The 27,174-nt window shown below is 55.3% G+C and overlaps 1 protein-coding gene and 2 pseudogenes across 1 annotated transcript in view; 2 read left to right on the forward strand and 1 right to left on the reverse strand.

Annotated features, from left to right (window-relative positions):
- Window positions 1-27,174, reverse strand: part of LOC136570728 (uncharacterized) — a 2,607,743-nt pseudogene that overhangs the window by 213,870 nt on the left and 2,366,699 nt on the right.
- LOC136570729 (uncharacterized) overlaps window positions 1-27,174 on the forward strand; it is a 2,347,277-nt gene that overhangs the window by 101,625 nt on the left and 2,218,478 nt on the right.
- On the forward strand, window positions 6,580-12,228 carry LOC136570733 (class I histocompatibility antigen, F10 alpha chain-like; annotated as a pseudogene).

Here is a 27,174-nt window from a genome sequence, read left to right on the forward strand (position 1 = left end):
CACCCACAAGCACTGAGGGGGGCTGCAGGAGGGGCAGAAGAAGGCCCTGCAGCACTTGGGCACAAAGGCCCAGCAGGTGAATGCAAGAAGGGAGCAGCAAAAGGCCAAGCTGAAGGCAAATGCCAGGGCAGAGCTCCTACAGCCCCTGAGGGATCAGCCCCAGGGCCCAAGGGGGCCCCGGCACCCAGGGCACGGGCTCGGCCACAAGCACCCGGCAGAGGCATTGCCCTCCTCGGCAGGGCACAGCCCACCCAAACAGCCCCTGGCAAGGAATCAGGGCTCCAGCTGCAGGGCACAAGGACACTGCAAGCAGAGACAGCAGCACCCTCAGGACCAGCAAGTCCACCCCGTGATGGACATGGATTGGCAGGGCTGTCACAGCTCCCATCACACCAGGGACCCTCCACACTGGAGCCCTTGAGAACATTCAGGTGGGTCTGCATTGAGAGGAGGCATTTTCTGATGGACACAGGGGCCTCTCAATCTGCTCTGAATCTTAGACCTAAAGGGGAAAATAGTAAAGGAATATTTTAATTTTTAAGGGAATGAGTGGGAAAGATGAGCAGGTATGATTTGTTCAACCACTATTAGAAGCTGTGGGGGATAGGTTTGAAATAAATGAATTTCTTTTTCTTCCTCCTGTGATTGTAATTAACTAGGAAGGAGTTTGAGAGCTGGATTTTAATACTGTAAAAAGGGATACAGAGGCTAGTTCTGTTGTACCTCTGTGTCAAAAGTCTGACAAGGCCTATGCTGAAGTGAACCCAGAAGTGTGGGCAGCCCCAGGGAAATACAGAAAATTAGATATGGAGCCTCTACAAATTAAAGCAACCAGGACAGGCAATACCCTGTTCCAAGAGAGGGAAGGAAGGGCTCACAGCCTGGTATTGAGTCCCTGTTAAAGGCAGGGCTTTTGGAGCCAAGGATGTCTCCCTACAACACTCCTATCTTGCCAGTCAACAAACCGGATGGATGGACACAAGGAGGAAACACAGAATTTTCAAGTGTTAAAATTAAGATTAACTGAGGCGAGTGGCCTGGGCCTTCCAGACAGGGAAAAAGAATTTGAATTATAGGTGGACGTTAAACAGGGTCTTGCCAAAGGAATTCTTGTGCTAAAATGTTTAACCCAGTGGCCAGAGAGCAGCCTCATTGTCTGCAGAATTGTGCAGCCACAGCTTCCGTGGGAGCAGAGGCCTGAAAACTGATGACAACAGGAGGATCTCCTAGAGTTCAAGTCTGGCATCAAGTTAAAGCTCTGACAACCAAAAGAGCCTCTAAATGGATGAGCAGGGCTCAGTTATTACAGTATGAAACTTGTTCAGTGGCACAGGAGGATTCAGAACTGAGGACAGGGCAAGGGTTTAACCCAGCTCCTGTTTGAACAGCCTGGAGAGGGGCTGGCAAGGAACCCAGGACTGCACTCAAGGGACAGAGCTCCCGAGCCAGGCTGGGAGAGATTGATGGGACATTCCCTGGCCTGAGGGAGACAATGTGTTTGTGGATGGCTCTGCAAGGGCAGCAGAAGGGAAAAGAGCTACAAGACAGGCTGTTATTAAGGAAGGGGAATCAGACAAAGCGCAGGTCACCGCCCCATGCTCAGCTCAACCCGCGGAGCTGTGGGTGCTTGTAAGAGCCTGGCACTGAAATGCCCTGAGCAGGAAGGCTTCAATATCTTCTGCTGACACCATGGCACCTAACAGGGGGCAAAAGCAATTCTGACTGCTTCAGCAATCACTGGATCACTTATTAACCTATTTCTAAAACAAATAATTCAAAGATAATGGATTGTGGAAGCAATAGATTCAGATGGGGAACTCATTTTACAGGAAAGACCCTTCAGGGGGTTATGGCAGCTTTAGGAATACAATGGGACCTCCATAACCCCTGGCAAGCCCAGAGCTCGGGTTGGGTAGAAAGAATGAATAGGGAAATAAAGAAACACCTTTGGAAGCCGGAGATAGAAACCAAGATGCCATGGGTACAGCTTTTGCCATTGGCTTTGGCAAGAAAAAGAGCCAGACCCAAGGCAGATATTCAATTATCTCCCTTGGAATTCAAGTCTGGAATTCCTTACCTGGGCAATTCTCCACCTAGTGCAGGGTGGAAATAAGGGATGTAAATGTAAGGCAGGCTGTAGCCAGAATCCTGTCTCCTGTGGAATCTCTCCCCCAGGAAGCTGGGCTGGCACAGAGCCTGCCCTGGGACTTTGCTGTTGCCAACACCCAGCCAGGACATCGGCTCCTGCCTAAGGAGTGCAAAGCAGCACCACTGGTGGCCAAGGGGCCCACGCCAAGTGTCCCTGAGGCCAGAAACAGCCGCCAGCACAGCTGAGCACGGGGGGACCCCTCAGCCTGGCCTCAGGGGCTCTGAAGCCCCGGAGATTTGCACTTCCCGCCTGCAGCAGGACCATGGGAGCCGCCCCCGAGCCTGCCCTGAAGGCAACGCAGCAGCAGCCAGGGCTCCACAGCGGGCCAAGCCCCTGGGCCTGCCCACAGATCCTCTGCTCAAACCCTCGGGAATCCCGGCCACCCTCCTCTGGCACCTCCAGCCACTGCGGCCAAGCCTCGCTGCCACTGCTGCAGCTCCAGCGCTGGCTGGGCCTGCACTGCCACAGCTGCTGGGGAGCACCGCGGCACAATTCCACTCTGGGGCTCACTCACACCCACACTCTGGGCTGACTGCGACTGCATTGCTGCAAAATGTACCCATTCTGCTTCTTTTAAATCTTATTTCTCTGCTCAGAAAGGTTTCTCTACTCAAAGGTTTGCCTTTGGGAAAGAAATTTTAAAGGTTTTATTTAAGGGGTTCCCAGTCTGTTCGGATGTTAAACTCATCTCCACCACTCAATGGAGACGAGTTTAACATCCGAACAGACTGGGAATAGCCCAAAAGACACCCACAGAGATAACGACCAGCAACAAAACATCAACGCCCCGCAGCAAACAGCAACCAACAGCTGCCCCAGACACTGCCCCCGCACAGCTGGAGACACCTGGTCTGGAAAAGGCTGAGAAGGAAATCCAGGAGTGTGGACGGAATTCACATCAGAGGGGAAGAAATCCGAGTCTAATAGGAAACCAAATACTAAAAACTTACACAACTTGGAAGCAATGAACATTAAAGCAGTGGATTTAGATTGGTTCAGACTACGTAAAGTTTAGGAAAAATCGGGTAAAACTGACATGTCATGGAATGATTTTTCCTGCACAGCCGGGCTATGTGTGGATGAAAGTATTTCTGTTGCACATCCTGGCCAGAACCAAGCAATGCCTTGACTCTCTCACACTAAAGAGATTCTTGGAGAGTTTTTGTTTTCCCTACAGTTTCAGTGATAAGATTACAACATGAGAAACATTTTTTATAATAATCCTACTTTATATTGTCAGGTAGGTTTGGGACAGAAGGGTGAGAATCAATTTTTGGTCTGGGTTTTTCCATGTTCGCCTTTATGTTGCATTTTGCAAAATTGAAGAGCTTTAACCGTGATACTTTTAACTCTTAAATAGTTAATACTTTTTTTAAAAAAAGCAGGTTCCGGGGGGGGGCCATATGTGACTCACCAGATGGCAGCCCTGGAAGAGAAGCTTTGGTTCTAGTCAGCCAGGAGAGGAGCTTTAGAAATGCAAATGAACCCTGCTGGGCAAAGCCTGGCCAATGTACCTGGGTCTCTTGCCTGGGGCAGGAATTGGGCTGATTCCCCCTGCCCCTCACCCCGAGCTCTGCCTGCTTGCACTGATGGAATTTGCACAGCTCAAGGCAGAGCCCGGGGTGAGGATATCTGACCCTGCAACAGAAACGGGTGAAGCTGCAAAGGGAAACCGCAAATGGAGAATGTTGGGAAAACTTCACTATAAATAAATGGGGGGGAATCATCCCTCTGCCCACTCCAACGTGTGCTGTCACTGTCTATGTTATATAGGGTGGATTAGAGCACTGAGATGTTCTTGCTACCACAAGTTCCGGGAAATCAGTTGGGAATCCAAGTATTTGATGATTTAATTAGAGAAAAATGGTCAATTGATGCAGCCCTGGCTGGAGAGAGCGGCCAAAGATGGGGACAAGATGAACGGCCAGCAGAACAAATCCTACAACACCATGGACCAGCCCCTGGGAACCCAAAACAATTCATATCAGGAGCCACAGAACCCATTTCTCATTTCAATGGCACCATTAGATTACAAGCTGCCCTCGGAATAACCACCCAGACAGCTCCAGCTCCTGACCTTCCTGCTGAGCAATCCACTGAAATGAGGAACACAACATTTCCCCATGGGATGGGATCAGATCATCTGTTAGCAGAGAAAAGAGGAGTTTGTGGAAAATCAAATGACTCAAACTGGTCTTGGCAAATAGAGACAAAGCAAAAGTGGTGAAACAGATAACAAAGGAAACAAAAAAGCAGCTCATGTACCAGTCCAAACGTGGAAAGGATGGGAATGGGACATGGTTTTGTGGTTCCCTGGCAGACCATGGGTTAAACGAATGCTGCTTCTGCTCTGATGTGCTACAGCAACTCTCACCTTTTTACCATGCTCCACACCTTGAGAGTGCAGCTCATTCAGCAGCTGAGAGGGGCCAGGGGCTTGTAGATAAGGAAGTACCGGGCGAAACCACCAGCTTCAATAAATGTTATTAATTAACAGGGACTGCTGCTCACAGAAAGTCCCGCTACATTCCTGAACGTCGAGAACAAAAAAGACTTAACAGAGCCGTGAATATCGGCTGTTCTACAAAAGTGGGGGTGCACATTAACGAGGTGCAGTTGGCAGATCGGGAGGTCTGAACCTTCCAAGTACCTCAGGCAGTGGGCAAAGGGAGAGGGAGATGAGCCGGGAAAATGAGGATAAAAAGGAGGCTGCGAACTACAACAATGGCAGAGAGCGCACGGCAAATGCCCCACGGCCTCTCCCTCTGCTCAGCAATAAAGTCACTTGTACAGGACTCCTCTGTCTCCTCGGGGCACAGAAACCTCCGGCCACGTGAATTTCCCCGCACAGCCGCGGGCACGGGGCAGCCGCCTCTGTCCCAGCCACAGGAACCGGGCCGAGCCAGCGCTGCTCCGGCAGCGGCTCCTGCCGAGGCAGCGGCCGCAAGGAGACCGCGGGCAGCCGCTCCCGCAGCGCCCTCACGGCAGCGGCACCACGGGCCGGACACGGCACAAGGAACCCGCCTGAGCCCCCTGCCGCCCCCGAGGCCCGCAGCGAGCCCCGAGCCCCCGCACAACCCAGCGCGGCTCCCACCTGCGCTGCGGCCGCCTCCCAGCTCCGCCGCCGCCTCACCGGTGGGTCCCGGTCGCTCCCAGTATGGTCCAAATCACTCCCGGTAGGATCCCAGTTGCCCCCGACACGGTCCCAGCGGCTCCCAGTCATGCCCTGTATGGTTCCTTTCACTCTCAGTCCCTCTCAGTAAGAGCCCAGTGTGGCCCCAGTCACTTCCAGTATGAGCCCGGTCACACCTTACCCGATGCCATTTGCCCCCGCTGTGGTCCCAGTTGCTCCCAGTATAAGTCCAGTCACCTCCAGTTTGATCCCAGTTACTCCCAGACACTCCCCGTACTATGCCAGTCACTTCAAGTGTCACCCCATCAGTCCCAGTATGATCCCAGTATGACCCCAGCATGGGGTAGCTGCTCCCAGTATGATCCCAGTTGCTCCCTGCATTATTCCAGTTTCTCTTCTTCACCCCTACTACAGATCTGATCACTCCCAGTATGATTCCAGTCAGTCCCAGGATGATCCAAACCATTCCCAGTCCCTCCCAGTCCAATCTCAATTGTCCCCTGCATGTTCCCAGTAGGCCTCAGTGTGGTCCCAGTATATCCCAGTATGATCTCTGCTGCCTCAGATCTGCTCCCAGTGGGTTCTTTTCCCAGTCTGTCCCAGTCCATTCCAGTCTGTCCCAGTCTCTCTCCAGCAGCTGCTGCCCACCCCCCCTCCCAACCCCATTCCCGGGCACTGGGACTCCCCCCTGCACCCCCTTATCCTGCACCACCACCCCCCTGCACCCCCTTTCCCGGGTATCCTCCTCTCCCAGCCCCTGGATCCCCCATTTCCGTGAGCCCAGGGACCCCCGGGCCCCCATTCCCGGCCAGCCCGGGGCACCTCAGCCCCAGCCTCCCTTTGCTGGGAAACCCGGCCTGGGCACGGGACTCTGCGGCCGCTCTGGGATTTATGATCCCCCAAAGGAAAGGGAGAGAACAGCAGAGAGAGAGAGAGAGAGAAGGAGATTGGGAATCAGGGATCGGGTCCCAGCGCCCAGCCCTGCTCCGCCGGGGGTGGGACCCGCACCCGCAGGAAAAATTGGCTCCGCTGCTCCCGCTGCTTGCCCGGCTTTGGGCCGAGCCCAGCGGGGTCCGGGCAGAGTTTGAGCGCAGGGCCGGGAGTTCAGCACAGCCCGGCCCGGGGGTCCCGCAGGGCGCGGCCCTGGAGGGTCCCAGACGGATCCCCGAGGGATCCAGAGGGGTGCCAGGAGGGGATCCAGGTGAATTCCCTGGAATTCGCCCTTTCCCCCTCCCCCCGCGCTCCCTCGGGCACTTTCGCTTTCGCGTCTCTGGAGCCGCGATCGGGGACGGCTGCGATGGCCCCAGCGCTGGGGCTGGGGGTGCTCCGGGGGCTCCTGGGGCTCCTGGGGGACCCGGGGGCCGCGACCAAAGGTGAGTGGGACCCCCCGAACCCGGGACTCCCCTGAACCGCAATTCCCGGGCACCGGGACCCCCTTGATCTTCCATTCCCGGGCAGGGGAACCCTCCTGAACCCCCATTTTGGGTCATGTCACCCCCCCTCACTCCACTTCCCCAGCACCGGGACCCCCCTGTACCCCCTCATCTGGCACCGAGATCCCCTGAACCCCCATTTCTGTTCACCGGGACCCCCCTGAACCGCCATTCCTGGGCACCGGGAACTCCCTAAACCTCCATTCCCGGGTACCGGGACTCCCCTGAACCCCCATTTTCGGTCCTGTGACCCCCTCAGCACCCTTTTTCAGCACCGGGACTGCCCTGAACCCCCATTCCTGAGCACGCGGACCCCCTTGAGCGCCCATTTCTGGGCACAGGGACCCCCCTGTACCCCCTTGCCCAGCATTGGCACCGCCCTGTACCCCCTCATGTGGCCCCAGGACCCCCCTGAATCCCCATTTCTGGTCACCGACGCCCCCGGAACCGCAATTCCCGGCCAGCAGGACCCCCTTGAATCCCAAATTCCTGGAAGGAAACTCCCCCCGAACCCGCATTCCCCGGCACGGGAACCCCCTGAACCCCAATTTTTGGGCACTGGGACCCCCCTGCCCCCCCTAATCCGGGCCTAGGATCCCCCCGCACCCCCGTCAGTGCCTGGGACGCCCTGCACGCCCATTCCCGGCCACCTCGTCCTTCCCAGACCCCAGACCCGCCCTTTTCCTCGGCTTTTGGACCCCCAGATCTCCCAAATTTCGGCGTCCCCCCAGTTCTTCATTCCCGGCGCTTCCTGGAAGGGGTTCCAGGGGATCCCGGAGGGTCCCCTGGGGTTCCAGGGGGTCAAGAGACCCCCCTTGAATGTTCATTTCGGGACACTGGGACCCCCCCTGTACCCCCTTCCTCAGCCCCGATAACCCCTGCACCCCCTTAACTGCAGCCTGGAACCCCCTGAGCCCCCATTCCCGGGCAGGGAAACCGCCCTGAACCCCAATTTCTGGGCACTGGGATCCATTACATCCCCTTATCCGGCACCGGGACCCCCTGAACCTCAATTTTCAGGCACCAGGGGACCCGGGGGGCGCGACCAAAGGTGAGTGGGAACCCCGAAACCGGGAACCCCCTAAACTTCCATTTCCTGAGCCCGGGAACCTCCCCATAGCCCCATTTTGGGTCCTGTGAACCCCCTCTATCCCCTTCCCCAGCACCGGGACCCCCCTGTACCCCCTCATCTGGTACTGGGAACCCCCCCTGTACCCCCACTCCTGGGCAGGGAAACCCTCCTGAACCGCCATTCTCGGGCATGCAAATCCACTGAGCCCCCATTCCTGAGCACGGGGACCCCTTGAGCGCCCATTTCCGGGCACCGGGGCCCACTTGAACCCCGAATTCCGGGAAGAGAATCCCCTGAACCCCCATTCCTGGGCAGGGAAAGCTCCTGAACCCCCATTCCTGGGCACGGGGACCCCCATGAACGTTCATTTCCTGGCAGCGGGACCCTCCTGCACCCCCTTATCTTGCCCCAGGACCCACCTGATCTCCCATTCCTGGGGATCAGGATCCCTTTGAATCCCGAATCGCGGCACGGGAACCCCCCTGAACCCCCATTCCTGGGCACTGGAACACCCCTGAATCTCCATTTCCGGGCACCGGGACCCCCCTGCACCCCCTCAGTGCTCTGGGACCCCCTGCCTCCCCTTTTCGGGCATCCCCCTTTTCCCACACCCCAGACCCTTTGAACCTTTTCCATGATCTTTGGACCTCCCAGATCTCCCAACTTTCCGTGTCCTCCCTTTTTTCCACTCCCGCCACTTCCCCAAAGGGGGTTCCAGAAGGTCCCGGGGGTCTCAGGGGGGTCGCCGCGGGGATCCAGAGGGATCCAGATGAACTCCCTGGCATTCCTTCTTTCCCTGTCCCCTTCCCCCGCTTTCCCTCGGTCTCTTTCTCTTTCCTGTCTCCCAAGCTGCGTCCCCGGGATCCGCCCACCTCTCCCAGCCCCAGACCTCCCTTTCCGTGACCCAGGGACCCCCTGGAGCCCCATTCCTGCCTTTCCCAGCTCCCAGACCGCACTTCCCTCAGCACCGGGGACCCCTGGACCCCCTTTGGTGGGCACAGGGACCCCCTGGATCCCCCATCCCGCCTCTCCCAGTCCCTTCCCTGAACCCTGGACCCTTCCTGGCTCTCCCAGTCCCCCTTCCTGCCTCTTGGATGCCGCAGACCCCCCAATCTCTGCATCCCCACAGTTCTTCACCCCCTGCTCGCCCTGCGGGGGAGTCTCAGGGTGTCCATGAGAGTCCCAGGGGGGATCCTGGGCCCTGGGACCCCCCTGAATTTTCAATTCTGGGCACTGGGACCCCCTTGCACCCCCTTATCCAGCACCAATCCCCCCCTACACCTCCTTTCCCATCCATCCCACCTTCCTCAGTCCCCAGACCCCCCTTTCCCTTGACCCTGATACCCCCTGGACCCCCATTCCTGCCTTTCTCAGCCCCTGGCTCCCCCTTTCCTCTGCTTCAAGGACCCCCAGCCTTCTATTCCCAGGTCTCCCCACCCTGTGACCCCTTTCCCTGGCACTGGGGACCCCTGGAGCCCCTTTCCTGGGCACAGGGATCCCCTGGAACCCCCATCCCACTTTCCCAGTCCCTGCACCCCTCACCCCTTCCATGACCCTGGAACCCCCTGAGCCCCCTTCCTGGACACCAGCACCCCCTGCATGCCCTTTCCTGTCCATCCCACCTCTCCCACCCTGCACACCCTTTCCTTGGCTCCAGGATCCCCGAACCCCTTCCCAGCTCTCCCAGTTCCCCTTTCATTGATTCATGATCCCCTCAGCCCCCCCAAATCTCTGTGTCCCCCCAGTTCTCCACTCCCTGCATTACCTGAAAGTGGCGGTGTCAGAGCCCAGCGCGGGGATCCCCCAGTTCATGGCCATTGGGTTCGTGGATGGGATCCCCTTCATGCGCTACGACAGCGAGCGGGGCAGGACGGAGCCGCTGACGCAGTGGATAAAGGATGGAGTCGAGCCGGGATATTGGGATAGGGAGACCCAGAAGTGTGTGGGACACCAGCACACGTTTGTCGAGGACCTGGAGACACTGGGGGAGCGGTACAACCAGAGTGGGGGTGAGTGGGGGGATCTGTGGGGCTGGGATGGGAACTGTAGGGCTGGGGTGAGGATCCATGGGGCTGGGATGGGATCTATAGGTGACGGATGTGGATTCACAGGGCTCCAAGGGGGTGAAATGGGAATTCATTAGGCTGGTATGGGATATCTTGTGATCTGTGGGGTTGGGTTGGGATCCATGGGGTTGGGATGTGGATCCATGGGGCTGGGATGGGATCTGTGGGGTTGGCTTGTGGATCCATGGGGTTGGGATGTGGATCCATGGGGCTCCAAGGGGCTGGGATGAGGCTCTGTGGGTCTCCCTCAGACTCTGGTGCTCCATGGGGCTGGAATGGGGCTCTGTGGGGCTGGAACACAATTCCATGGGTCTCTGTGGGTACAATCCCCCCAGGTCTCCACACAAGGTTGCGAGTTTCTGGCTGTGAACTCCTGTCCGATGGGAGTGTCCGTGGATCCCACCTGGATGGCTACGATGGGCGGGATTTCATCTCCTTTGACCCGGAATCCGGGAGATTTGTGGCAGCCGACAGCACTGCTGAGATCACCAGGAGGTGCTGGGAACAGGAAGAGGTGGCTGAGTATCGGACAAATTACCTGAAGCACGAATGCCCGGAAGGGCTCCGGAAATACGTCGGATATGGGCAGGAGGAGCTGGAGCGCAAAGGTGGGAGCAGAATTCCTATGGGAGTTTGGGATCTGGGAATGGAGGACTTGGGAACACAGTAATTCCTGTGGGAATTCCATGGGTAGATCTCACCCCCATGCCATTCCTATGAAATTCCATGGTCAGATTTCACTCCAGTCCCATTCCAGTGGGAATTCCATGGGTAGATCTCACTCTCATCCCATTCCTGTAGGAATTCCATGGATAGATCTCACTCTCATCCCATTCCCATGGAATTCCATGGGCAGATCTCATCTCCATCCTATTCCAGCAGGAATTCCATGGTCAGAGCTCACCCCAGTGCCATTCCCACAGAACTCAATGCACTAATTCCACCATTATCCCATTCCAGAGCCCCCTGATGTCCATGTGTCCGGAAGAGAGGAACACGGGATGCTGATCCTGTCCTGCGGCGCGTACGGATTCTACCCCAACACCATCGCAGTCAGCTGAATGAAGGGGGGTGAAACCTTGGATCAGGAGACGGAGTGGGGCGGGATCATTCCCAACAGCGACGGCACCTTCCACACCTGGGCCAGGATCGAGGCGCTGCCGGAGGAGCGGGAGCAGTACCGGTGCAGGGTGGAGCATCCCGGAATGCCAGAGCCCGGGATCTTCGCTTGGGGTGAGGCTGGGAATGTGGGGATTGGGAATTCGGAATTCCTAAATGGGGATTCCCCTCCCCCTCCTCACTATCCCATGTTTCCCAGAGCCGACGTCTGGCGGGAATCTCACTGTGGTGGTCGCTGTGTCTGTCATCGCTGCCATCCTCATCCTCATCCTCATTGGATTCATTGTCTGGAAGCTCCAATCCGGTAACACACGGGATGGGGGTTGGGAAGGGGCATGGATCCACCCAGCACCGTTCTGGGAATCCTGTGCCACTGACGCTGATCCCACTTTGTTTCCACAGGGAGGAGGGACAGGAATGGATACAACCCAGCAGCCGGTGAGTTCCAATGGTGTATCCAGCTCTGGATCCCTTCTGTGCGGATCCCAGGATGGATCCTGGGGTTAATCCTGGTGTGTGATCCACGCTGGAATCTCATGGATCTTCTCTTTCTGCAGGAAAGGACATGGGAACCAATGGCTTGAGCACAGGTATGGAGCAGGATCAGGGTGGGATTCCAGAAGGGGATTAGGGCAGGATGGACGGACTGAGATCAAGGAGGGGTTTCAGATCAGAGCAGGGTCCAGAGTGGGATCAGGGGGAATTGTAGAGTGGGATTGGGGCTGGATTCTGGAGTGGGATCAGGAGGGATGGATGGAGCAGGATTGGTGTGGGAGGGATGGAGTGGGATCAGGGCTGGATTCCAGACAAGAATCAGGTGGGATGGAATGGAGCAGGATCAGGTTGGGGTTCCAGAGAAGGGTTGGGGCAGGATGGATGGGGCAGAATGGGGTGGGATGGATGGAGCAAGGTTGCAGCAGGATTGGGGTGGGATCACGTGGGATCTGGAGCAGCTCCTGCTCTCCATGGGCTCCAGCCAGGTCCATCCTGTGGAATGGGGACAGGGACAGGGTGACACCGTGACCCTCTCTTATCCTGGCAGGAATCACTGCCTGAGCGATCCACAGAGCTGGATTCGGCCCCTTCCCTCTTGCTGGGAAAGCTGAGAGCTGCCAGCAGAGCTCATCCCACTGCTCTCACCCACCCCATGGCTCTTGCTAACGGATCCATTTCCGGTTTTCCAATGTTTTAAAGGCAAGAACCACAAATATGCCCAATCCTTCACTTCTGATGTGAAATTATCCTGCTTTGGGCAATAAATCTGGATTCCCTCCTCCAGTGTCTGGCAGTTCATCTCTGGGAACCAGGAATGGGAATGGGGTCACTGGGACAGAGATGGAGACACTGGGAGCAGGGATGGGGACACCAGGAGTAGGATGGGAACACCAGGAGTAGGATGGAAAGACCAGGAGCAGGATGGGGATATCAGGAGCTGGATGGGGACACCAGGAGCAGGATGGGGACATGAGGAGCTGGATGGGGACACCAGGAGCAGGATGGGGACATCAGGAGCTGGATGGGGACACCAGGAGCAGATAGAGGTTTGTCAGCCACACCCAGCTCCATCCCCCGGGATTCATTTCCTGCCCTGTGTCCCATGTCCAAGGTGTCCCCAGGAGGGTTTGGCCACGTTGGGTTCCCAGAGGGGCAGCGCGATGGGGGTCAGGTCAGGCCAGGCCTTGTTGTCCCCAGTGGTCCTTGAGTGTCCCAAAATCAGGGCTCGGGATCTCGGAGATGCTCCCTGGCCATGACCACGGCCATGACACATGCATGAGATGGCCGTGAGAATGACCATGAGTGACACAGCCCTGAGATGACCATGACATGGGATGACCATGACTGTGACCATGACCATGACACAACCACAACCCTGGCCATGAGATGATTTGGACCAAAAGGTGACCATGGGTTGGCCATGGCACAACCACGGCCTTGAGGTGACCGTGACGTGATCGTGGCCATGAGGTGACAATGAAGTGACAATGACATGATCATGAGATGACCATTACAGTGAGATGACCCTGAGCATGAGATGATGGTGATCAGGAAATGACCATGACCATGAGATGATCATGACACAACCATGGCTTTGAGACAATTGTGAGACAATTGTGACCATGAGGTGACTGTGAGATGACCATAACTGTGGGAAATAAGAAAAGCCTTACAGAATAAAGACCTTTTCCAACTTTGTTCAATCCTGTTCACTTCTGTTTGCCTAAAGGCATTCTGGGAAGATTCAGCTGTGGTTTGATGGCCAGAGAGTGGGTTGGTGGTCACCTCGTGTGTGAGGCAGGGATTGGCTGGGGAGATGCGTAGACACCACATGATCAGAGAGCTGATTGGGTAAAGGGACACGTCAATAGCAGCACCTCAGTGGCAGATGTGGGAATCCGCAAAATTAGAGGTCTTGGGAAAGCTGCAAGATGCAGGCCTCAGAGACAGCAGAACTGTGAGTAGAGCTAAGCAGCAGCCGTGAGATAGGTCAGCAGAAAAGGTATTTAAACTGTAGAAAAGCAAGGGCAAATAGAACAATGGTCTGTGTATTAATGCTTGTCTAGAATAACTCTAAGCTCCAGAAAGTTTATCTAGCAAGATATTAGGAAGGTTAAATCTTAATAGTGGAGCTCTGTGCTTTGTGTTTTAAGGCTTACAAGCAGGTATTGTATTCGAAATAAGCATTGTTTTAACCAAAAGTACGTGTGCTTGTGGTGATTGGAGAGAACTACTGTCAATATGATTTTGCTTTGTGTGATTGGTCAAGAAACTTATAAAGTAAGTTGTAACATTAAGTTCTTGGTCTGCTGCCTGGGATGTGAGCTGCTGGCATCTTCCCATTGTCATAATCATGTAATGAGAGTGATGCTGAAAAATAAAACAGCTCAAGGCACGTTCCACAGCAGTCCCGTCCCTTTTGTGGTCTGTAAATAACCCCCAGCCGGCGTTAAATGGTGCTTCCTCTGTGAGGAGTTACGTTAGACTCGAAGAATAAAAAAGGAGATCATGGACAGTTTGGGCGCCAGAGGCCCAGGTTGTTAAAAAGGAGGAATAGACCATCCCCTTCGCCGTCTGCATCTGATGTCCTTGTAAGTAGCATTATTAGGGGCGCCTGGGCTACAATATGGGAAATCATTTATCTAAAACAGAATGGGACGTGTTTTTCCAGCTTGAAAAAGTTTTACAGGATAAAGGACGTTCAGATATCTCAAAACATGAACTGAAAGACTTATTAATCTGGGTAAAAGCAAATACTTTAAATATAGACTTGCAGTCTGCTTTTACCTTTGATTTTTGGGACCAGATAAACTGGAAAATTTATAATCTATTCTCTCTCAAAAAGGAAGAGACTGTAGGCAGACTAATGCCTGTCTCCTGAGCTTTATTGGAGAGTTTTAAACAAAATGATTGTAACAGAGACCTTTTTGAACAACAAAACAGAACATCTTGTTCTGAGACTTTAAATCCAAGTGATGCTGGGCCATCGTCCTCTTTTGGAGAAATTTTGAGTTCTGTTTGAAATTCCTTCCCCTTCTGGCACGTCCGAGATTTCTCCAAGCAGTGTAGACAGCACTCTGATTCCTGGAAGTCAGATCAGCTTTCAGCTTCGGTCGTGCCCTCTGTTTCTTCCGGGATTCTCTGCGTCCCTGCTGCTGAGAACAGCCGTCCTCCCATTCCTCCACGAAAGCAGCCACCCCCGCAATGCCCAGAAAAGTGTTCAGGATTTTCATGGCATTCCAGGAATGTGGGAGTTTGTGAGTTATGTTCAGGGCAGGGTGGAGGTCGCACAGACCTGAGAGACGAGAATTTGAAGAGGCTTTGTGATACAAGAGCTACTTGTTCTGAAATTGTGCAAGCAGGGACGGCCGAGGGGAGCTTTGGGTCTGCTCTGCCTGGCCGGGGGCTGTGGGGGTCACTCCTGCCACTGCTTCCCCTTCTCGGGAAAATGCCCCCTCGGATTTGGTTCAGGCGGGCAGATTGCTTTGCAATTCTGAAAATTCTTTTTGTGTAAATTCCTCCAACAAGTCTCTCCCAGGGTTTTCTATGGTACGCCAGCCCTCAGATACAGGCGGTGGGGGAGCTGTGGATTTGGCTCTGCCTGCAGAGGACAGGGCAGGGGGAGGACAGAGGCAGCGGGCAGCAGCCAGGAGCCGAGCGGAACCAGGAGGGCTCTGCCCAGACAGATGCCTGGGATGGAGGCAGGAGGGCTCAGAGGAGTTTCTGGAAACACAAACAGAAGCCTTGAAGCCCGTCTCATTTGCTGCTGGGGGGGAAAACAGCACGTCGAGGTCGCGGCTTGGAGCTGGCAATTTTCCAGCTGGTTCCCGCAGGCAGAGCTGCAGTGCAGAACCTGTAACAGTGCATTGGAAATTATCACAGATACAAATTCGCGCGCATTCCGAGAGCAGGAGTCAAATTCTGGCTTTTTTCCACAGTCCAGGGTACGCGACTCCTCCCCTGCCCTTCCTGGCAGGGCTCCAGAGGCGGCGTGGTCCTTAAGCGATGCTGCGGCCAAGAATTCAGAGTTCTCTTCCCCGCCCATGCTGGCAGAGCTCCCGGGAAAGTTTGTTGCTATGGCAACATCCCTGCCGAGAACTTGGAGCTTGGCAGAGCTCCCGGAACAGCTGCTGTCAGTGACAATTTTACCCTTTCTGTACCAAAGACTACAATGATGAGAGGAAAAATTAAAAAGCAATCTAAATCAGAGGTTGAACCTCCCTTGAGATTACCTAATTGGTCTAATATTAATCAAAATTTAGAAAAAGATTTGGATTCAAAGATACAACTCCTTGCATTACCTGTAAGATACGGTCATAATGATGCAAATCCACGATATGAAAGTCTTTCTCACCATGATATAAAAGAACTGCGTCAGGCTTTGAAAGAAAGTGGGTTCTCCTTATTTTAATAATGTGTTGAAAAGTATTTTTAATTGTTATGACTTAGTCCCTGCTGACTGTCGAAATGTGGCTTCTCTGATTTTAACCAATTCACAATATCTTTTATGGGAATTACAATGGGAAAAACTCCTTAATAAATTGATTGAAAGATATGCAAATACTGCTTATGAGGATCTAGATGTTACCCAATTAGCAGGTGATCCACCTTACCATAGACTGGAAAATCAAGCAGCAGAATTGCCTCGGCCTGTATTAACAGATATTAAAGATGCTGCTAGAAAAGCTTTGTTTTCAGTTGAGCCAGCTGGTACACATGTGAATGCTTTTACTACTTTTAGGCAGGGTGAAACAGAATCCTATGGTTCTTTTTTAGATAGATTAACCCAAGCAGTCGAAAAACAATGTCCAGATGAACAAGCTCGCTACTATATTGTTCAAAACCTTGCTTTTGTAAATGCTAATGAGGAATGTAGAAAAATTATTTTAACTTTTCCTGATCAGCCTCCAACTGTTACACAGATGCTAACAGCTTGCAGTAGGCTCACTGCTCTTTGGCCGTTCATTTAAGTTCATTGTCAAAAGAGCAAGGCCTCCAGTGGATCCGAATCCATGCTCTCCTCTGGACTGTGCCTGCCGAGGGGGTACAGTTTTAGCCAACTGTTGCAAAGGAATTAATTGAGCTATCCTCTGTCCTTTTTCGATCCGCATTGGTGGAAAAAGAGTATGCACCATAATGGAAATCTCCCCTGTATAATCAGCGTCTATTACTCCAGATAAAACAAATAAGCCCATCATTGTAGCCGAGGAACGTCCTAAAAGCAGAGCTCCCATAGCTAATCCATCAATAATGAGTGGTCCTTTTACCCCAGTTGGAACCTTTTCTGGGTGAGTAGTCATCAAAATCACTGTTGCTGTGGCTTCGAGGTCTAATCCAAGGCTCCTGGCAGTGGCGGGCTGGAGGCAGGTTGAGCCGAAGTGGTGACAGCTACTATTTGTGTCTGGGCGTGGCGGCTGGTGGGCGCGCTGGCTCTGCCGTTTCCCGAGCGGCGTCTGCAGACTCCGGTGTTGTGGGTATCCAGGCGGCAATCTTTACACCAAACACTGACGGCGGGACAGTCCCGTCGCGTATGTCCCATTCCTCCACATCGGTAGCATCTGAATCGGCCAGTAGATGGAGCTCGTGGAGCATTGATTGCTGCTGCCTGGAGCGGGGCGAGGGCCGCCAGCACCTGGTTTTGAGAAGACTCTGCCTGCTTCTGTAACCCGACCCCTAGCTCTTTAATAGCATCTACTAACATTGCCTGTGATCCCAGCGGGACATTAGCTAATCGTTCTAAAGCTTCCTCTATAGACCAATTAGCTCCCAGGGTATTTATCACATTCTTGGTAAGCTGATTGCTGTTTTGAAGTGCGCATTGTTTTAGCAAGGTCCCTTTCATGAATTCAGGGACTCCTGCCCGTTCAATAGCGTTGGCTACCCTATCTATAAAAGCTCCGAATGACTCTTCGTACCTTGCTTCATCCCCATGTAAGAAGGAATTCCTCCCGGATCTTTAATTCTATCGATAGCTAAACGTGCTAACCGCATAGCCTCCCTGCATTTTTCGGGACCAATTAATGCTTGTGCCTCCGTTCTAAGAAACGGCCCGAACCCCATTAACTCCTCCAGGGTCACCCCATATAACGGGTCCCCTGGTTGTCGTACTACTGCGACACATTGCTGACAAATCGCATGCCAATGGGCATTAAACAAAAGCTGTTGGTGTTGAGTAAAAATGAGCCGTATTAACGTCCTGCAATCTGCCGGCATCAAAACCTGAGTGCCCCAGATGTAATCCAGCATTTGTTTTGTGGGTTCACTAGTTACCCCAAATTGACTAACCGTGGATCATAACTGCGATAACAGTTTCCAATCCAAGGCAGTTATTGTGGCCCGAAACCCTCCCCCCGCCAGGGGAGAATAAACCACCGGGCAGGCCATTTCGATAGCAGCCGATCTCGCCTCCTCATCCCCCGTGTCCATAAATTCTTTAGCTACCGCCACCCATGCCTCCCTCCGCTGCTGTGCAATGGCCCTTGCAAGGTCACTCTCCGACCCGGGGATGAGCGAACCACTAAGCGGAGGAGGTGTAGGGCTTGACACCGGGACAGGCAGCGCGGACGGCACGGCCAGAGGACACGTGGAGGGGGGCTGCTGCCCGAAGCAGGAACTGATCGCGGCGGGGAGCCGTTGTCTGGAGCGGGGGCTAGGGTCGGTGGGGAGCCGCCGCTTAATGCAGATGCCGGTGCCGGCGGCAGACCGCCATATGAGGCAGGAACCGAAATCGGTGAGGGGGTGCTACTTAAAGCAGGCGCCGAAGCTGGCGGGGCCGTGCTGCTTAGAGCAGGCGCCCATGGGGGTGGGGAACTGCCGTTTAGAGTAGAAGGCGATGCCGGCGGCAGATTGACCGTGGGCGTAACAGGAGGCAGCGGGGAAACAAACCAGTCCCCGTAACTCCTGTTCCTTTCATGAGCTGCACTCGACTGCCGGGCAGCTCTTTCCTCTGCGTGGTATTTCAGCAATTCATCATGCACGACTCGCCATAACTTCCCCCACTTCCTCGCGGTCTTATCATCATCTATGACTGCCTGCCACAGCTTATCCCCAAATATACGCCACTCCGACAATTCATGCACCGTGTGCAGATTATGAAAAAGCCCCTGCGCACACCCATAAGCTAACTACCCAGGAAGATCTTTCTGTAAATCTATACCCTTAACTTGACGCCCTTGTAAAAAGTCAGTAAATAAATCATATGCTGCTTGCCTTTCCTTATCCATGTTGACGATAACAGCGCGCTTCTTGCAGCTCTTTTCGGGCTCCGGCAGCACGTATCGGCCGGGCTCTCCTCTGAGGTCACCCGGGGCCGGCACCTTCCCTTTTTCAGCGGTGCTTTTGCCGTCCTCAGCTGCGATAGGACCCGAAACCCCGCTCACGCCGCCGACCGTGGCTAGTGCCGAAGAAGAACGTCCGGGGTCACCATTTGTCGTGAACAGCGGGAGAAATGCAACACACCATATGCGTGGATGGCAAATCCCAAAGTTTATTGAAAACTCACACATATTTATATTGGTGTTAATGAAGCTTATACATATTGCAAAAGCTGAGCTCATTATTGGGTAAAGCACACTTGGATCAACCACACCTACTTCTATCTTCTAATAATTATTTTGCTTCTATGTTTGCATTCTTCTAGCTTCTCTACCTAAGATATCTGCATTTTCTGGCAAGCAATTTTCTCCCCCGTCTTCCCGTTTCAGAGAAGGTCACTGTGACCTTTGTCAGTGATTGGACACTGGTTGCTCAGTTCCCAGCTTGTTTCCCCTATCCTTATCCATCGGTATCACATCGAAATGTCCTTTCTCAGCTAACCAATTATCCAAAAAGCTCTCTACAGAAGGGGATTGGGAGAAGTGGGATCATGTGGAGCAGTGGGATGGGGATTGTGTGGGCCTGGGTGTGTGGCATGTATTTGATAGCAAATAAAACTTTCAAGAGGTCCTGATTTCTGTCCCGTTCATTTTCAGTCAGTTCTGTTTACAGAGTGCCACCTTGTCAGCTGTTTAAATTTCTATAAAAGTCCCATTTTTAAATCATCTAACCCAAACAGTCCAAAAACCAATATCCAAGTAAAGCCACTCACCTGTAATTAAATTTTTAAAAAATATTTTAATTGTTTTTGAGTATCTAAGGGTGATAAAGTTTAATTGTTTGGTTAAAATGTCTGAGAAATTATACTGCTGTTTGGTTTTGTGTTTAGTATATTTGTAATATGAATTGTTTCACTACGGTGTGTTAGATTGTATGCTAGTTTTTTAGATATTTTTTATCTAAAGTGTATTAGTCATGGAGTTAAAACTTTCAAAAGGGATTTCTTGGTATATAATTTGTTTATTTATATGCATTGGTAATATTATAGCAACAATTGTTGTTTTTTTGGGTTGAACCATTGGAATATTGTAAGGAAGACTTGAGATTTTATTATAATTTATTTAATTTTAATTATTATTTCTTTATTTATAATTCTAATTTTTTTGAGATGTGTCCTGGTTTAGGGCAAATTTGAGAGAAAACCTCCCCGGGGGCCCCTCCAGAAAGCAAAGCCACAGGGCCCTCCCCCCAACCGGTTCGGGAGGGATTGCTCAGAGAGAAGTGGAAAGAACCTGTTCATTTAACAGGCACAGCACCCCCAGCACACAAAATGAACAATACCCATGACACCGCTCTTTCCCGGCTCTGAAAAGGATGACAAATTCAGAAAGTCTCTCTTGGGGGTGGTCGCTCTGTTCTCAGTCCCTCCGGCGCTGGGGCAGCTGCTGCAGCCACAAGGTGCAAACTCTCGGTGTTTCCCAGGTCCCAGTCCAGAGCAGGTTCAAGTAATTCTGAAAAAAGGAAAGGAAAAACAGTCCAGGGAAAAATTCAGACTGCGTAGCTAAACTAACTAATGAGCAGAAGCAAAAAGCGAGAGCAAAGCAGGAGCAAGAGCAAAGCAAAAAGCCAAGCAAAAAGCAAAAGCAGCACCATGTACTGCCCCGTCTCTGTGTCCCACCAGCTGTGGAGGAGCAGGCTGATAAGAAACCAAAACAAAACTTTCACTCTTCAGAGCCAGTCTTGGAGGCACAGAACATAATATCCAGCATAAACAGAAGACACGAATGGGGATACAAGCATCGTAACGTCACCCTAGGACAATGTCCCAAAGGTCCATTTGCTGTAGATGGGATGACTTGCACGTCAGTGTTTTCCAAGGTAGCTTCTGCTGCTGCTGCCACACCGACTCCTGCGCTCCCTGCTGTGGCTGATTGAAGAATGTCCAGGTTGTGGGGGAGCATTTGTGTCACGGCGCGCCCCCTTTAGCGCTCGGTTCCGCGGTTCCCAGCGGCTCCGTCTCTCTCGTCTGTGGATTTGCATTCGCCGCTTCGGTGCCCGTGCTTGTCACATCTGCTGCACTTTCCCTTGGAACCAGTAGCTGTTGCTGTTGGTTACTTTTCTTTACGGCTCTAACTTTGCACCCGTGGCTGCCACACCGAAGGCAAACTCGGTCGGGGCCGTTTTCTCTGTGCTGCACAAGTGGCTCAAGGGCAGTTGCCATTGCGTTGCTGGATAGGTGGCCTTGTCCTCTGGAGCTCCTACTCCCAAACAAGCTTCTGTCATGTCTGCCACATTAGCTGTTCTGGGCAAAGTTTGCAGGATCCTTTTGGAGGTGAGATTTGCATTTTCTACTGCTAATTGCATTCCTAGCACAGTTTTAACCTCTGGGCACGTTCCTGGAGCCCAAACTACTGCATTTCTGAGGCGGCCTAGGAAACTCATACAAGTCTCATTTGCCTCTTGTCCAATGGGGGTATAAGATGGAGGTGCTAGTCCCATATCTGGAAATGCATGAGAAGCCTCTCATGCAACTTTCTGAGACTGTTGCAAAATAGCAGTATGCAAACGTGCTTGAGCTTGCGGGTCAGCAAAAGGGCCTCTCTTCAGCATCATTTCTGGGGGGCCAGGCTCCCTAGGGTCTCTTTCTAAGGGGTTTTGATTATTTTTACCATTTCAACACATTCTGTGTGTCCCTGCAAGCAAGAAAGCACCACAGAGCCTCTCCCTCAAAGCCTTGAGGTAGTGCCAAGGCAGAACTTGTTCATGCTCTTTTCCCCTGGTGATTTTCTACTCCCGTCCAGACTCTGATAGCAAAGCCGTGCTGGTGACAAAAGATTGACCTTGGCATCCTGGGGCACTTTCTGGGTGGGTGTTTGAATCTGCTTTTCCAGGCCTCAGGCTGAGCAGGGTGAGGCCAAGGCCTGGGCCCCTCCAGGCGGCGCCGGGAGCCCCCGGGGCAGCGGCGAGGGGCGGCCCTGAGGGGCGGCACAGGGGGCATTTCCCCCGAGCGGGCGGGCGGGCGGGCGGCGGGGAAAGGCGCCCTGGGCACAAGGGCAGGCACAAGGGCCCCGGCTCTCTGCAGTGCGGGCGGCCCAGCGCCAATCGCTGCTCCCGGAGCCGCTGCCAGGGCCGGGTCTCCTCCCCGCCGCTGACCCTGCACCTGCAGTGCTGCCTCCGCCTCTGCCGGGCTCCCCGGCACGGACGGCAAGGATGTGGACACGCTGCAGCAGGGGCCCAGCAGGGACACCCAGATGGTGCCAGGGCTGCAGCTCCTCTCCTGCAAGGAAAGGCTGACATAGCTCGGCTTCTTCAGCCTAGGAAAGAGACCCAGCCTTGATCCAGCTGTGGCCTTCCAGTACCTGAGGGCAACACACAAGAACGCTGGACAGGGACTTTGTACAAGGGCAGGCAGGGACAGGACAAGGGAGCGTGGATCCAAATGGAGAGAGATTAGGTTTAGGTAAGGGATTCAGTAAAAAGACTCTCCTGGAACAGGTTGCCCAGAGAAGGTGTGCATGTCCCGTCCCTGACAGTGTTCAAGGCCAGGCTGCATGGAGCTCTAGACAAGCCGGTCCAGTGCAAGGGGTCCCCAGCCACAGCAGGGGGGTTGCAGCCATGGGATTTTCCAGATCCCTTCCAAGCCAAACCAAGCCACGACTCCATGATTCTGGGATACTTCCCCTCCTCATCCTCTGGCAGAAAAAGAAACTTGGCCCCAAGTTCCACACTGCAGACCATGTCTTTTGACAGCCTGCAACTGTGTCAACAGAGACAGAGATGACATTACTGACACGATTTCTCTTTTCTACTTGAAAAGTAAATGCTCTGCTCCTGTCCACTCTGGCAAAATTGTCAGAAGAGGCAATTGTTCCCCATGAAATGCTTGGTCTCATGCAAAGAAGAAAGAAGCCAGAAGCCAACAGTCTTCTTTATTGCTACATTGTTTTCTTTGGTTACTTCTCTAATAGGAATGACTTTGGGGTGTGATTTGTTTGTTTCTCTCTTTCGTTCCTTGGGGCGCGCAGAGGCTCCTCCGTTGGGTTCGCGGGGCCAACGGAGGAACGGCCGCGAGCTCCGGCAGCTCTGCAGCAGCAGCAGCAGCAGCGCTTCTCTCGATCGGTTTTACACTCGACTTCCCACTCGCTCGACATCCCCTTCTCCCTCTCACACTCACGCTATTCCCGTCCCTTGCTGTGCCGTCCGTGTTCCGCCTCTCCCAGCCCGGCTGATGCCGCGTCCCGCAAGGCGCCCCTCGGCGGGGCCGCCCCGTGCCCGCCCCGGCCCGCTGTGGTTCTGCCTCGGCCGGGCTCTCTCCGTCCTGGCTGTGGCACCGCTGGAAGAGCCGCTCGCTCTGGTGCTGGCAGAGCAGTGCGGGCTTTTGGCTGCGCCTGGCGCGGGCTCTGGTCCAGCCCCGGCCGAGGCCCCGGCCCCGAACGAAGCCCCTGCCGCGGTTCCGCCCGCAGCCGCCCCGCTGCCGCCCGGCTCCCGCCCCGTGGCCGACAGCGTGGCCGGCAGCTGCCCCGCTCCGAGCTCGGCCGCTCGCCAGCTCGGCCACCGGCCCCGAGCCGCCGCAGCCCGGGGCAGCTCGGCAAGCAGCAGCACGCCGGGCGGGTGGGTGCCCCGGGCAGAAGAGCGGCAGCGCAGTGCCGCCCGCACGGGCGGAGAGGCCTCCCCTAGAGCAGCTCTAGCGGCAGGGCCCGCTGCTGGGCAGCGGCGGCTGCGGCAGCGTTTACTCCGGTCCCTGCCATGCCGACGGTGCCCTGGGAAGAGACAGGGCCGGCTCGGAGGGCGGCGGCGGGCGGCAGGTGACGAGCTCAGCCCGCCGCTGGCCTTGGCTCGCAGGCGGCCATCAAGCGAGTGTCCCGGGAGCGCATCTCGGAGTGGGCACGGCCGGGGAGTGAGCGGGGCCAGCGGGAGGAGCCGGCGGGGCGTGCCGGGCGGGGCTGAGGCGAGGCCTGGCAGGGCGGCAGCCGGAACGCTGCGAGGGCAGCGATCGTGGAGTGAGCGGGGGCCGCGCAGCGCCCCGGGCCGGGCCATGGCGAGCCGCGGCGGGGCCGGGCAGGGGCTGCCTGAGGCGCGGCGCAGCATCGGCCCCGCTGATGGCATCGCGGTCCCCCCGCAGCGCAAGGGCGCCCTTGTGCCCCTGGAGCTGGCGCTGCTGTGGAAGGTGTCGCGGCCTGGCTTCCGCAGCGTCGTGAGGCTCCTGGACTGGTTCGAGGTGCCCGAGGGCTTCGCGCTGCTCATGGAGCGTCCGCAGCGCTGTCAGCACCTCAGGTACTTCCTGCACGAGCGGCGGTTCCTGACGGAGCCCGTGGTGCGGGGGCTGTTCCGCCAGGTGCTGGAGGCCATGGGGCACTGCAGCAGCCACGGCGTCCTGCACCGCCACATTAAGGCCGAGAACGACCTCGTCGACCTGGCCACGGGCGAGGCGAAGCTCATCGACTTCGGCTGCGGCACGATCCTCCAGGACACGTTCTACACCCGGATGTCCGGTGAGCCCAAAGCCAGGGCCCAGCCGGGCAGCGGAGTTCCCCCCTTGGCTGGCAGAGGGGGAAGAGGGAGGGAAGGAAGGAGGGAAGGAAGGAGGGGGAATCCACCTTCAGCCAGCTGCAGCCAAGTTGCTTTGTGGCAGGGCAGGGGCTGGCTGTTGTGGAACGGGAGCTGGCTGGGAGGGAAGGAGCAGCATGGGCCTGATGAGCTGTGCCCGTGTCCCATAGGAACGCCGGAGTACAGCCCACCGGAGTGGATCCTCTTTGGCTGCTACCATGGCCAGCCAGCCACCATCTGGTCCCTGGGCATCCTGCTCTATGAGCTGCTCTGAGGGCACCTTCCTTTCCACAGCAACGAGGACATTGTCTTGGGCAAGCTCTTCTTCCCACCCTGGGTGTCTCAAGGTGGGGATGCTCCTTCAAGGCATGAGGGGAAGAACGGGGTTGGGAGGGGCAGCTGGCACATAAGCGTCCTGCTCTTGCAGCTGGTGAGGAGGTGGATCTCCTGGGCTTAGCTGGAGGAGGTGGCACCTGTGCCTCTGTGCTGGTGTCCTCCGCAAGAGAGGATCGATAGGAAACTTTTGGCTGCAGCTCTGAGCACTCCTGGTGTGGCCTGGGCACTGTGGAATGTGGGAGAGCATGGACAGGAGCCTTGTCTCGCTGAGTGGCGGTTTCTGGTTTCTCTCCGCAGAGTGCCAGCACCTCATCAGGTGGTGTTTATGCATGGAGCCCACAGACAGGCCAGCACTGGAGGACCTTTTTTAGCATTCTTGGCTGCAGGAGCCCTGCCTGGCCCAGGAGACAGCAGAGATGCCTCCCTGTGCACAGTAGGATCCAGGAGCCCAGCCAGCAGCAGCGGCACGCGTCTCGTGGCGCTGGAAGAAAACCCCGGAGCGTTTCCCTGCGGCCGCGGCACGGAGGAGAGAGCGCAGCCGAGGAGATGCTGCTTCCGCTGGTCCCCGCGAGCTGTGGAGGGAGCGGCTCCGTGCTGCCCTTCCCATTGGAGAAGTGGTGGCAGTGCGGTGAAGGTGCCATGGACTGGGACAGGGGAAACATCCCCCTGCAGCTCAATGGCATCGTGATGTCCACGCAAGCCGGGGCACAGCTGGTGTGTTCTTCTGGAGCACGACGTGGAGCTGGGAACACCATCCTGGAGCTGGCCGCTGGCGGGGCAGAGCCGATTGGCTTTGGCTGCAGCCCCTGCCTGGAGGACACGCTCTGCGCCCCGATGGAATCAAGATGAGTCCCCAGCCGGCGCAGGGGCGGGGGGATGCTGGTGCTTCCAGGCACGGCAGGGTTCGGCCTGGCCACGCGCTGGAGGTTCCCCACTCGGCGGCGCTGGGGAATATTAATTTTTCCGCCGGCCGCCGAGCTGCTTTTTAGCAGGACAGGGGACGGATGTTGTGGAAGGGGAGCTGGCTCCTGGCCTTGCTGACAGCTTCTGCCAGCCAGCCTGGCACGGGCTGAGGCGGGGGCAGCCAGCCTGACAAAAGCATCCATCCATGTGGATGGGGGCAGCAGAGGGGGACGGGTTCCGAAGCCGTGCCCCAGCTGGTCTGCTCTGCAGGCCCTTGAGGAAGGGGTGCATTTACGGGCCGGAAAGGTGGGGATTTTCCCCACCCGTGGACAGGTTTAATTCTCACATGGAGTGGTCAGACCCTCCTCAGGCCCATGAAACAGTGAGAGGCTTTGTGCTTTTTCTGTTTCCAAGTCTTGTTTTGAATTGACTTTAGTGCAATTGTTCTTTGTTTTTCCCAGGAGGATTACACCTGGCGCCTGGACCGGACGGGGAAGCGCCTGCAGCGTCCGTGGAGCGCGTCCAGTGCCAGCACTGCCCCAGGGGCCACGGTCTGCAGGGACAGCCCCTTCCAGAAGGACAAGGATCTGGTTTGGGATCAGCTCCTCTCCTGGCAGCAGCTCTCCAGAGGTGGGCACCCGGCTCCACAGCTCGGCTGGCAGAAGGGCTCCGGGCAGGCGGCAGCAGGCACACGGGCATCCCGCTCTTGCAGCTGCTGAGGAGGTTGCTGTGCCGGGATTAAGCAGAGGAGGTGGAACGTGGCCTGCCCTGCTGCCCTTCTCTAAAGACAGAGAATGGGTCAGGAGGTTTGGGCTCTGAGCAGAGCCAGCAGCCTGGCCCAGGCACAGGCCATGGCAGGACAGGGGGACAGGAGCCTGCTGCCACTGACCGTGGCTCTCTGGTTTCTCTCCGCAGGCTGCCAGCACCTCATGCCATGGGAACGGCACCGCTCGGCCTGCCAGGCTGGGAGGGCTGGAGGGCGGCCGGTGTTCATTTGCTGTCAAAAATAAATTGGGGCTTTTTGTCATTGTCATCATCGGAGCGTTTCTTTCCTCCTTTTCCAAGCTCTTGGCCTCCCTTCCTCCAGGGTAATCTTTTTTGTCCTTCCTCAACCGCTTGATGGCATTTGGCAGGGGGGGTTAAGCAACGTGAAAAATTCAACAACAGCTCCTGTTGCCAACTGCAGCAGCCCCTTCAAGAGCCCTGAGCTTCCACCAAGGTCAGTGTGTGCCTTGCAAAAGGAAGTGCTTTGCAGTGATGGGGTTGTTGCCCTGCTGCAAAAGCTGGGAGGAAATCAGAAATGGAAAAATGCCAATTGGGCTCAACCACCGCCCAGGTTCTTCATCTTTTCCCTCTTCTCCATGACAGGCAGGCAGGGCTGGACTCCAGCAAGGTTCAAGTCCTTGGTGCTCTCTGGCATCAAAGGGATCAAGTAAACTCTTGTACGCAGGGACTACAACAGGGCTACTTGTCAGATCCCAGGAAATTCCTCTGGCTGCCCTGGAGGACTCGAGCCCCTGCCCAGGGCGCTCAGAGACCCTGGCACAGAGCCCAAGACCCCTGTGCCTTTGATTTAGCCCTTGGAAAAATCAACCTTACATGAAGAA

The sequence above is a fragment of the Molothrus aeneus genome, unplaced genomic scaffold, assembly GCF_037042795.1.
Source record: "Molothrus aeneus isolate 106 unplaced genomic scaffold, BPBGC_Maene_1.0 scaffold_36, whole genome shotgun sequence".
Classification (NCBI taxonomy): Eukaryota; Metazoa; Chordata; class Aves; order Passeriformes; family Icteridae; genus Molothrus; species Molothrus aeneus.